Below are 13,638 nucleotides of genomic sequence, written 5' to 3'. Positions count from 1 at the left end.
TATCGATAATGGAATCGGAATCGTTAAATTCTTATCAATTCCCATCCCTAGTAGCCAATCATAATTAATGACCGGAACTATTTGCTTTATAATTTGCCATTAAAGATCTGTCTAATCAAACAAGAAAAAAGAAAAAAGGCCAATAATTACCACCAATAATTTGATCTAAAACCTTTTGTGATTTTTATTGTTCATTTATAATATTTAGCTATAGCTACTTTTCTTTCCGGGACTTTAAATGTTAGTTGTTTTTGCTTTACTAAATGATTAATTAAAGACATGTTTATATGTTCACACTAATGGGAATTTGTACAATGTTAAGTAGCCTACAGCAATTAACTGTATTTTTGTAATACAGCTAATAAGCATTTCTCATTTGACATCTAGAGAAAGGGTCATATTTTATGTGTCTTTACAGGTATGTCCATAATTATATAAAAAAAAAAAAAAAATCAAAGAACCTTTGTCTTTGGATGGAGAGTAAACTGTAATGATACATTCCCCTGACCTTAAGTGTATGGTTTCCGTTTGCTTATTTGTTTCTTTGGGAACCAGTATCTTCTGGAACTGTTCTACGAACATTGTTTTTAGATTTAAATTTAAAAAAAAAAATTTTAGCAGGGTATTGTAACGGTGGTCTGCAGTGCGCACGGCGATAGAGATCAAAAACTCAGTCTTAATTTAGAATACCAAACACTCAAGAGATATCGAACAGTAGGAGACAATGCAAACCACATAAACTGAAACAAGAACCGACAAGGGTGAACATAACAGTGAGTATAAATACAATACGAATATAATGACTGACAGGCGATAATTATACGTAACCATATAAATAAACGAGAATATAATCTGTGATGCAGATAAATAAAACAGAAAATAAAATTCCATAACCATGACAGGTATAAGCCACAGTAGGGTGAGTTTGAAGAGAAAGATAATCACACAACATATGTAGAGATTAAATTGCTGGTGGCAGTTATTAGTGTATTATATAGTATTTATATGGTTAATAACGAGGGTAATGTCACAGAGGACCTGAGGTCTCAGGACCTGACCACTCGTTCACAATCACCAGATTACTGACTCGCTGCACCTTATCAACACAGCCTATATATTCACAGTTCACCATCCACTCATTGTCTGGTCTCGTCACAGTTACCACTGCTTACCGTCAGACTCCTTACCATTCTACTTACCGTCAGACTCCTTACCATTCTACTTACCTGTGATTGTCTCGTCAAGTCTCCAGTCTTGTGTCCATCTTCCAACCGTCATCCTGATCCAGATCTCCTGTCTCTGTGTTCACTCGTCATCTGCACAGAGAATCCACTTCAGTCATCGCCAGCTAAGTCACCACCATCATTCAGCGAGTCACCATCCTCTCAACATTGTCTGGTTCCCACTGTTTCACCACCACTCTGTTTTAATAAACACAGTTTGCACCATAACACCTGTCTGTCTCCTTCTGTGTTGTGACAGGTAAATAATGGCAAGCTAATCCTGTCATCAATGATATTTATGAGGAAGCTGCAGATGGCAAAAGTTTAAATTGTGACCCTATTAATTTATTTCAATCTAATTCAAAGTCAAACATTTTCTCATTCTTATAGAGCCTGTTTGATGTAGTTTAGCCCTAAATATTAATGCCTTAACTATCAAACATGTACTAACATGTAAAGTTGAATCCATATGACTCCAGTGGTGTCACAATGTCATGGTGTAGGCTAGGCGACGTCCAACCGAGGTAGAGCCGGAGGGTCGAGGGTGCCTGGTGGAGCCGTAAGCCCAATGGTCCCAGGTGGAGCCAAGGCGGAGGGGCCAAGGCGGAGGAGTCTGGACGAGGTGGAGTGACAAGATCAGTGGTTGGAGGCGAGACAGGGGATGCATTCGTCCAGGAGAAGCTGGATGCCGGACGCCCAGAGGTGGATCCATGTCACAGAGGGGAGGTACAGGATCAATAGTAATTGATTGTCGAGTTCACGCGCGTGATCATAGGTAACTAAACCTATGCGTGTGAACTCGACAATCGATTACTATGGACTTCGACCGAAAACAGGAAGAAAATACAGGTATGTGCGCTGGCTGAAATAACATCATTTTTATTAATATCTTTCACATCTACTGCAGTCAGATTCACCCGTGATCACTCTGAAGGAATCACTCACATTAGCTGTGCACTTGTATTGACACATCAAGGATGTTAAGAGGCTAAAAGCAGGTTTAAAACTTGCCCCATTGAAGTCAACAGGGTGCAAATTTTAAAAAGAGGATAACACGGTGTAGGCAACACCGATTTTTGTCGTTGTTCTCTGTACTGACAGCACTCCAAATTTACAAAAAAATGAGCTCAATGTTAAAATTGACCGGAGTTCTCCTTTAATCTGTAACCAAAGAGGCTAACAAGCAAGGTAACACAGGTGAGCAGACAGGTAAAACCAAAACTAATGACAAAACAGGACTAAACATAATTGAATAGTGACAAGTGGTAGTTAAGGTTAGCCCTTGATTGCTTCATGATTAGTTTCCTGTATTTTATGCTGAAGTAAGTATTAATTCAGGTAGTACATGATTGCCATGACCTTAGCAGTATTATAAAGTGTTTGCTATGTTTTGCGGAGGGAAAAAAGTTTTGGAACAACATGAGGGGGAATAAATGATGACCATATTTAAATTTGTCTGTGTACTATCCTTGTGAGGAATTGTCTATATAAAAATGGACATTCAAAAATAGCATTAGAAATAAAAATCTCAGTAGCACTTCAACAGCAAACTTTGTGCATGAAGGTTCGAAGTCAAACATCATTGGGTCTTGCATGTCTCGTAACCATTAGTTAGGTGCCATATTTAAAAATGGGTAAAACGCAATTTTGAGAGCTATGAATTAACCTAACCCTTCTCCCAAGAAAGAGATTTTTATGTGTCTCTAGGTCTCCAAGTGACTCTTATGTAGGTGCTAAAAATACAACACTGGTGTCAGACTTGTAAGTGCACTGCGGCAGAATTACACATACTGTAGATTCTCTTCTGACCTTAAAGCATGTTACCAACGTTCCTGTGGACCTGCATTTTTCTAAAATTGAATAGGTTTGTAACATGAATATTTGGTTTAAAACAAAGATTGATCATCCACATAAAATAGTGCATGTTAAGTAGGTCAGCGTCTTCAGAAATCTTCAGTCATGAATGATACAAACCATGTGAACTTCATCCAGCCTTAATTAGCTCTGCCCTTTTGCTGATACCATGGCATGTTAGAAAGAGATATGGGAGTGTCTGGTAAGAAGAAAAAAGAAAGAGATAGGAAAAGCTTTTGGAGGAGGAAATCATAGCATAGATGATTTATAAAGAGAGACAGAATGAGCCTTTTTAAGATCCCATGCCGAGCACCGGAACAGAGCATCATAAGAAGTACACACACACACACACACACACACACACACATGAGAGAGAGAGAGAGAGAGAGAGAGAGAGAGAGAGAGAGAGAGAGAGAGAGAGAGAGAGAGAGAGAGACGTTTAAACAACAACACTTGTACATATATATCAGCATGCATGCACACAAACACACACATATATATGCAAATAGATGCTGTATTCATGTCTGAATTGGACATTCCTTGCTTGCCCTGTCATCTGCCTATCCGCATCCCTGTTACTCATCCTATCTCCAGGTTTGACTTGTTAGCATAATTGCCATTCCACAGTCTTTCACAGTTCATCTATCTACACTCATACAAGTCTGTCACATATGTGTCTGTATATACTGTAATTAATGGTGCTTGCTAAGGCAATAAATGTTACGTCAGGTTTGTAGTTATAGGGGTAAAAAGTGGAAATGATCCAAGAGGTGCATATTTACTGTTTGTGCATGTTGGTTGGGGGGATGGCCTTATTATTCCAAAGGTACTAAAGGGTCCAGAGCAAGTTGGCTAACCAGAATTGAATATAAATAAATGAGTAAAAATGTTCATGTACTGCCATATTGACCAGACCCATATAGGGTGTGGAAGCAAACACCTATTAATCACCTAAAACACAATACAAATCAATTTGCAGTATCCTAGCAACCACCCAGAAAACACACACACACACACACACACACACACACACACACACATATGCATACACAGTTTAAAAGTAGTAGGCTATAAAAGGTCTCAGTTCTTGGTTAGTTATTGTCTTGTTTTAACACAAACTGTTTACACTACGTTTGTGTCGCCTTTTGGAATATTGTGTTTTGTGGAATAAAACCGCTGGAAAAGATCACCCTTTCAAATAGCCTATCCCTTTCATCATCCATTCACAGTACCGTGACAATATACACCATCATGTAAACCTAAAAAACATATAAAGATGGTTATTTTAGGGAAACAAAACCAACAATGAATATTACACTACACAATCTAATCATGCATAGCTTTTCAATTGGAATTGTATGCCATCATACAAAATGACATTTTTGCTTGAGCTGAACAAGGTGGACAGGACATTTCATTATTTTATTATATTTTTTTAATATATGGATATGTGACATTATCACAGTTGATGGAAAACGATTGCAGTTGGGGGTATAATTGTTAGCAGGTGCTTTTTTCTGGGAAGGCAATAATCATATTTTCTTAAAAGAAATATTCTCTTCTACCTACACTCACCATGCTAGCCTACAGTGGATTTGATTAAATCCTCTTTGTTATGAGTTTGAAAGAAATGCCATAAAAGAAACCCAGAAGGGAATTTAGAATGTAAGCTGACATCTACATTGCATCTATCATCCATCCATAAAATCACCACGAAAACGTATTGTTGTGTTTATTAATCCTCTTCGATAATGTTGTGTTGGATTAAATAATTCATTGATAAAAGATGTATAATTAAAAGTTTGTACTGTGCATGAAACATGTCATAGGATGGAAAGCGATTTGGGAGACGATTGCTATTAGAAAGCAACAGTCTCGAGGGATTCACATTAGTGTATGAGCACACTTTTATTAATAGATCGCTAAACAGCCGAGGGTCAAGGACAGCTTGAAGACGTTGATATTTCGGTGTGATTCAATCGATTTGAGGATTTGACAGATGAGAGACATAGGGTGTCTTTATTTAAGATGCATAGCCTTTAACATGCCTGCGGTATCACCAACAGGCGCAAGGTCATTACTGGCATTTACATCAAACGGTGTCGTGTCTTCAGAAACTGTTATACGTTTGTGAGATAACCAGAGAAAGGCGCGGTTTAAAAACGGCAGTTGATTTACTTGTCATGGTTAAGGTGAAGCAAACTGAAATTGCGTGGAAGCGATCATGTTTTTGTGCTTATAAATCGCGTTTGCTGTGAAGATAGGCGCTGCCACTCTCTCGCGACAAACAGACGCTTCTTTCACTCACGACGCGACCACACACACATCTGTCTTTTCTTCCTGGATACTCCAAGATGATGCTATCGACATCTGCAAGTTATGCTGAATTGCATTTTTTCCACACCAACATGGGAAGGCTGTAACTGGAAATAGTTCCGAATTGATTTCAGTAGGCTACGTTTATAGCAACCCTAAACGGACTATATTTTTCTTTCAACATGATAGACGAGCGAATCATTTGGAGGAACTTTTTCACGCCTACACCTGACGATTTGCCTAGACTTTTGCAAAATGGGTCAACCGAGGAACCCATTTGGACCACCACCGTGGCGCACATAGGACGTCCGGACACCAGACTGCCGAGTTTTTCCACATATCTTGGACTTTTTGTGTGTTTGCTGCTGTTTCTTCTGGCCTTAATGATTGTGATGCTTTACCGGATGAAACACACAATCGCCCCGTTACCGTCAGACGTGGAGAGCGCGGGGCAAACGGAGATGTTTCCTGAGGTAGAGTTACGCGCTGTCTGATGATGTGGATCCAGACGCCTCGCTATCGTGTTAAATAACCGATAATTTAACTGAAACCAATTTTGACATTTCTTTCACTTGTTAATATGTAATTTTAACAACGATTTGTATATCCTCCTACTAATGCATTGCTGTGAAATTGTTTTGATAGCATACTTCAATGTAAGCTATAGCCTACATTAACTGATTTAGTGGGAAGAAATGAGATGTACAGTAGCTATATGTTGAGTGTTTGATGGTAAACATTTTTTTACATTGATATTTAAAAAGCAGAAACTCAGGTTTTCATAAACCGATGCCTATTTTAATGCTATGATTTCAGTAGGCTATGTAATTATTTGCCTATTATTTTTTTCAATTGACAGGCTGAGAGGGACACATTCAAAAGAGTTGTTAATTTTTTAACTTCTGCTGTGGATCGTTCAGTTAACGCAATGTCTTTACAAAGAGGGTGACAAAACTACAAATAAAATTCTGGGTGAAATCTAGAAAAGATTTTATAAAGGTTTGACCAGATATATGATCTCAAATTTGCATACTCTCTGAGTAGGACTTTAGGCCTACATTTAATTATGAACTTGCTTTGCTTTTTTTTATAACATCAACTAATGATAGGCTATCTAAACACAGCTTTTTAGGGAAAAACCAAGAACAGAATCCAAAAGCACAGGAAACAGGGAACAACACGGACCAAATACAAGTAAACTAACCAAAAACAGGACATGATGTCACAAGATGTGACCCTAAAAAGCACAGAATGCTTAAGCATACCATCATAGTTGCGATGTTGCCCATCACAGTTCGGTACAGGCATCAGAACCGCGTTTCCTCGCAGCAGATCTTTGTTTGAATGTGACGGAGGGATTCCTGCAGCTGTTTTGACTCCTTTACACATTTTATAATTTCTTATACCATCATAAAAATACCATCATATGTAGGCTACGCACACACACAACGAGTGCATTTAGCCCAGCACACATCATTGTTTTGGATCTTCGGTAAGTTCCGTCACAAAATATATGTCATAAAAGCCGACCAATCAGGTTGTGAACGTATCCTTATGCCTTTAGGTTCTGTATCTTTAGGTTCAGTGTTAAAAACGCTAATGTGAATGCTAAGCGCACCACTAAATGTTTTTTTTTTTTTCTGAACCAAACAAACCAAGCTAACCGTTACCTTAACTAGTGTGGACACACCCTAAAAGTACAAATAACAAAACAACATCTAAAAGGCATGACAAAGTATGAATGTGTGTGAATGCAATCCAGATGTAGCCTTCTCTATCCAGGGACTTTCTGTCTACAGTTTTTTTATGTAAAACAATATGTAAAAAGAGTATTCACAGTATCAGTAGGCAAAAAGTACCCGGATGACTTATACATCCAGCGAGAGGATTTATCGGTCAACTCAGTCACACAGTCACCTGTCAAAATAGCTCATATATCAAAATCATGGATGCATCTGATCGATACACAAACCGTAATGCTATCTATTAGGATATGCTACAATGCTATACTAAGGTAGGGTCAGGGGTTAGTGTTTGTTTCAGTGCTGTGTATCAGCACTGTGATCAATGCAATCTTTTGAATCGGCTGCAGGACGGGATTTGCACTTTTTTTGGTTTACATAATTTGCAAGTATGAAATGTAAAGATTTTATGGTTTCAAAAATAATATCTAAAAAAATCCTCAACTCACTAAGAAGTATGCAAATTGCATTTGAGAGAAATACGCTCTATGCACGAATGTTGCTGACGCATTTCCGGCAGAATCTCAGCCAGCGTCTTTACTTCCGCATACACGTTCTATAGTGAAGTGTACTAGCGGCAAAACTTTCCGAAAATTCATTTTCGGAGAAACGGAGACAACGATTTTAGAAACCGATTCGCTAGTCGGATTTTGCATGATATGAGAGAATACTCACCCTCAAAGTTGTCGATGTAGCTCGAAATGTACAATTTAAAGCCCTTCTCTTTCATACTCTTAGGTGTGACAGCTAACTGCCTCACAATATTGTTAACATAATTCACGTTAACCGCTGGAAGTTCTTGTAAACAGCGAGTGTAATTTGCCATTATCTCCACCTAATGCAAAAACGGCCGTCCGACGCAGCACCGGATGCAACTGGGTGGGCTGAGACAAAATGCGGAAGCGATCATGCATAGAGCCTATTGGTCATGCTCCATACGAGAGATGAGTCAAAACAAATCCACAGGGTCAAACTAGTGCCCATCCAGAGATGTATGCTATAGGACAGGACAGACCAGGTAAATGAGTTCAAATGTCCTCGAAACAGATCAAATAAAGCTCATGGCTGAGTCAAGTCAAGTCACCTTTATTTATATAGCGCTTTTTACAATACAGATGGTTTCAAAGCTGCTTTACAGTGATAACAGGAAAATAATGCAACAAAAATAGCATCATAGTTCAGTGTTTGTTCATTTTTGTTGTAAAAAAAAATAAATAAAGTTGTTAATTTAGTTCATTTATATATATAGCTGCTCTGGAGAAAACAGTGATGTCATCATCTAGCTTAGTTCAGTTCTCATATAATGGTGTCAAATGCAGGCAGATCAATAATACTGTTGAATATTAAATGTCCCCAAGTAAGCAAGCCAAAAGCCGAGTCTGACCTCCTGGGGCTTTTTGGTCCAATATTGAGTCACTAATATTAGATGATTTTATGCTGATCTGAGATGACTGTTGCATTTTCTCTGTTCAATGTGGCTGAGAGTCCAAAATCATTTTGAGAACCTCAACATTATCCAGAATATTTGCAAGGAAGCACTCTTTGGTGTTGGAAATAATGTCTGAATGAACCTCTTGTGTTCAAACGCAATTTGTGGTTTTGTGCTTTTTTAATTATTTATATTAACAAACTCTCAGCGCATCAGAATACTTTGTGTCTTTTCTACTAAATCTTTTTAGTACAGATTAAGCACTCATTCTTAAATCATAGATGCATGAACTTTTTTATTCAATTAAAATGATATTCATCAGTATGAATCATGTCAGCCTGACTACAATGAAGGTTACATCAGTGAAAGTGATCAGAAAAATAGCTCTTTAGGGAAACAATTGTATATTTCCCAGGTGGCATTATATGAACAACAAGTATTAAACCAATCACTAATAAGGTTTGAAGCAAACAGTGCAAAACATGATACTCTGGCTTGTTATTACGCAGCATTCTAAATCTGACAGGCATTAGGAACACAGGTGTACCCCTGTATCATACTGAATCACTCAGCGTCTTATGTGCTAATGAAATGCTTAATTAAGGTGAGCCTGTGTGAATTGAATATTCAAACCAGCGTGTTGTTATAGGAGAGTGGGTGGCATGTGTTTGTTGGGGATATAAGTGCTTCTGAGCTAATGGAACTGCCCTTGGTTCTCTCCAGCGCATGAAAGCTAATTGACTGAGAGTGTGCCTGGTTTAGCATCCCTCTTTCTCTTTTCCTTTCTCAGGATGGGAGCGAAGTATCCATATATTCTGCTGACTGATCTCATCCAACCCTCATTTGCCAGTTACGTGTGTGGAAGGTCTGTTTTTTGTGTGTGTTTGACAAAATATATGATTGCAAAACAACTGCTATTGGAGTATATTAATTTATTATCTCAAATGTAATGTTGTAATTCTGTTCTGTTTGTCCAGTTATGAGTAGAGTATGTGAATATGAGTGTGTATATGGATGAATCTCATCTCATATGGAAAAATATGTTTTTACTGTACAATAATTAAAGCCACCCTGTGCTGATACAAGCATTTTTCGTTAAATTAGCATGAATTAAATTCAGTTCAAACAAACACTGCCACTGCCAATTGCTCTTGTACTTGGCAAATGTATTTCACTGTTATCATGACACAATCTGTTCTTTGTTCTTTTCCTTACAATAAACACAGTCTAGGTCCGCCACATCAGTAAGCCTAAAAGATTCTTGTTGTTAATGTTAATGTTTATGTTGACATTGTTTGAAGAGGAGAACTGGCTCCCCTGTTGTACACTGAATTTATTTATTTTTTGTCAGTTCAACTTAGAAAATGTACTTTATGTGGTAGCATCTAAAATAACTGGTTTTGATCCAATGAAATAAATTATTTAAGATTACTGATTATAACTGAATTCAACCAACCTGAAAAAACAAGGTTATAGTGAAGCATTACTGTCAGAAGATAACCAGATTTATCCAGCAAGGCAAAATTACTTAAAGGTACAATATGTAAGAATTTTGCATTAAAATATCCCAAAATCTCAAGGCCAGTGTTATATATTTTGTTAAGTTGATTACTTACAATATTCCAAATGTTTCCAACTATTTTTAAATCGTGAGAAAATTGCGATTTTAACCAAGGAAACGGGGCGTTAGAGCAGGGGGGAGCTGGGAGTCGCCAGTCAATTGCGTCATATCCGCGTTACCCTCGGTTTCCGCTCGTACTGCGTGGAATCCTGGACAAATGCGGAAGTTGTAGTTGTAGCGTCTATCAAGCAACAAACGTTAGCTTGTTTCGTGCTGTCGTTATGGAACAATTATTCTTTACCGATTGCAGCTGGTTCTGTCGACAAAGCATGCTTAATTTTATATTTTCCACATGTAGTATGGTTACGGTTATGTTTATGTAAGGAAAGTATTATTGCTTTAGATTTGTGTTTAACATTAGTTTATTGACATATAGCATGTGTTATACATAAAGATTAATCAGTATTTTGGCAAATGATGTGGGTATGTTCGAATGTACTTTTACAACAAATGTTTAGAACACGTAAAACTGCGCCGCGTTATCACAACAATGAATTCGACATACAGAAACATCTATGATAACCAATGTAGTATTAAACCTTACTTTTATTGCTGTTAATTAATTTTAATGAAATAAAAGTGTGATGAGGTTCAAGAGTCAGGAAGGAAGAAGACGGGGTCGGCGTGACTGGGACTCGTACTTTATTAAAATAAAACAAAACAAACAAAAGTCGCGCACAACGTGCATTCACCGTGGCAACCGCGACACACAAAACAGTTCAAAAATGAGAGCTCGGATCCACCGGTTTTCTTTCTCTGCGTCCAATTTTCTCTCCCGTCTCTCTCTCGTTCCAGCGCGGCTTATAAGCGGTCTCTCCAAGCCAATAATACTGCAATAAGGTTTTCATCATTTGCACTTGACCTGCTTGCAGTTGGTACCTACTTACTCGTCTCGTTTCTCTCTCTCTCCCGTTACAGACCGCGCTGAACCACGCCCCCCTCGCCACAAAAAGCATGTCATTAAACGCAACATGTATAAAAATAGAACTTTACCCCATCCATGAACATGATTTTTCGATTCCTGTCTGACTGATTTACATCCATGGTGGAATTTAAAACGACAGTTCCCATCATTCCACGCTCCTTCACATCGTCATCAAGCTATGCCGTTGTTGTTGTTTGGAATGTAGCGCCCTCTAGTGGCAAAACATTCTTGCATATTGTACCTTTAATCATAAAAAAAAAAAAAAAAACACAATATCAAATGTATTAAGAGATTTTTAAACAAAATTTTATTTAGTTCATTCAAAATTAATCAGTTTAGTTGGGTCAATTCAATTTAGTTGTTTTAGGTCAAATTAATTTACTATAGTATGTTTAACTTAACTTCAACAGATTAGTCAAACTAGAGTTTTTTTATGTTGGTCCAACCTCAAATATTAATTAATTTACTGAGGCTTAATACCAAACAAGAAGTATTGTCCATCATAATACACAATGTATATAATGAACCATTGAGACAAGACAGGTATCAGTTCTGTTATGAGTTCTGTTATTAACAGTTTTTCACTGTAGCATTTTTACAGTCTTTTACAGTTAAAATCACGATAATTTTTTACAGTGTACCTAAGAACAAAACCGACTAAAGCCGAATGCACACTGTACGATTTTGGCCACAATTTAGCAATCTGAGACCAATTTTATAAAACCTTTGATTGCTAGTTTGACATGACAGCCGATTAATGACCATTGCAATCAAATTTGACCTCTAATAATATCTAGGTAATAGGAAATTGCCTAGTGTTAATCTGCATCGCTATTTGTACTCGTTGTGAATACGCAGGCCACAAGAAGTATTAGGTTTTTTTCTTATATATATATATCACTTTTACTCAGGAGTCAGGACATGCTACAGTAGCTGGCAACAAAGGATTCCATTCATTATGCCAAGCTAAGCTAGCGCCGACCCTGTCAAACTAAAACAATGCATGCACTGAGACAAAAATGCATTTGCCCACCTATCTAAATGTAGGAAAGAAGGTGAATAAGCCATATTTCAAAAAACGGTGGAGTGTTCCTTTAAAGGGATAGTTCACCCAAAAATTACAATTATGTCATAATCTGCAAATAATTTACATATACTAAATACACTATATTTTTCCCTTGGGGTGAAATATAGCTTGAACATTTTTTGACCTTATTTACTAAGTGAGATACATCCATGTATGCATGCAAGACGTCTTTGCCGTTTTGCTTTGTAAAAAAAAAGTGATAAAGACTGTGAATGTGCGTAGGTGTTGCATATACAGTATGAGGAAAAAGAGATCAAACAAGGATGACAGAGCTCTCTATCTCTCTAAGGTCTTGTAGCTTCAGTTTGAGGATGGTTGTGGGGGAAGCTTTACAGTTTAAATGATCATTATAGTGTTTTAAATGCCGCTGAAGCTACAAGGACACAAAATCAAAGACACAAACGGAAGGAGAGAGAGAGAGAGAGAGAGAGAGAGAGAGGAAGATTCTAATATACTTTACTGTATATTAAATGTTCTTTTATCATTGATGTATCAATGATGATGTAGATTTTTTTTGTATTCATTTGCAGATAAATATTTTCTCTTAATCTGTGATGTGTTTAAAAAGCTTTTGAAATACAAAATATGGTGTTGTCTGATCTATGCTCTGTAAAAAAAAGCTGTACTGAGGAAATATATCCAGTGTGACTTCTGTGAAAGAGCCTTAAAAGATTTAGAGCTGAAACATACTGTATGCCTGTGAGCTCAAACGCTTCTCACTGAGCAAGCTTTCGGAAATCTAAGAACTAAATTCAAGCATAACAGTTCATTTATCAGAGCAATGTACTACCATCTGCTATAGCTTTGGCCTGTAAATATTTACAGTGAGTTTTTCATTCAGGTCAGCTACTGTCATGGCAGAACAACAGTTCTGTAAAATGTGCAGAATCAGCCGCCACACATATGATACCACCGTCTTTGATATCTTCTCTACTCTTGCTGATTTAGTAAACACAATAGCACATTGTCAGCTACATGTTGACAGCTAGTCAACTGAATAATAACACATGTGGCACAGGCGTTTGAACGGACACCCATTTGATGAGGTTTGCTACCACCACAGTAATGAACAAATGCTTGTTAAGGGCATTGAGATTGTTAGATGATCAGCTGGTATCTTGGCTTTGTTGACTGGACCAATAAATTCTGATCTTTGGCATCTGAAACTTCTTGACTTCAGAGATTATTTGGCAAAGAGAGAAGACCTTTTCCTCAACAGCAAACTTCTAGTCAGTCTAGCTCGTGTTTATATAGAAAACAATGGAAAAGTAGCGCAGTGGAATGGAAAAAAGCGTTCCGTCTGAACGGTCCTAAAGTATGTAGGCTACTGCACACTTTCAATGTGTTTTGTGAACTTGCATAGAGTATGTTTCCTTCAATCTCTTCCTCTTTATTTTTTCAAGTTTTTCATTTAGTTATATTTAATGATTTTTCTTGATTT

This window comes from Scardinius erythrophthalmus (assembly GCF_964197995.2).
Source record: "Scardinius erythrophthalmus genome assembly, chromosome: 5".
Taxonomy (NCBI): Eukaryota; Metazoa; Chordata; class Actinopteri; order Cypriniformes; family Leuciscidae; genus Scardinius; species Scardinius erythrophthalmus.
Note: the sequence above shows the minus strand (reverse complement) of the source record.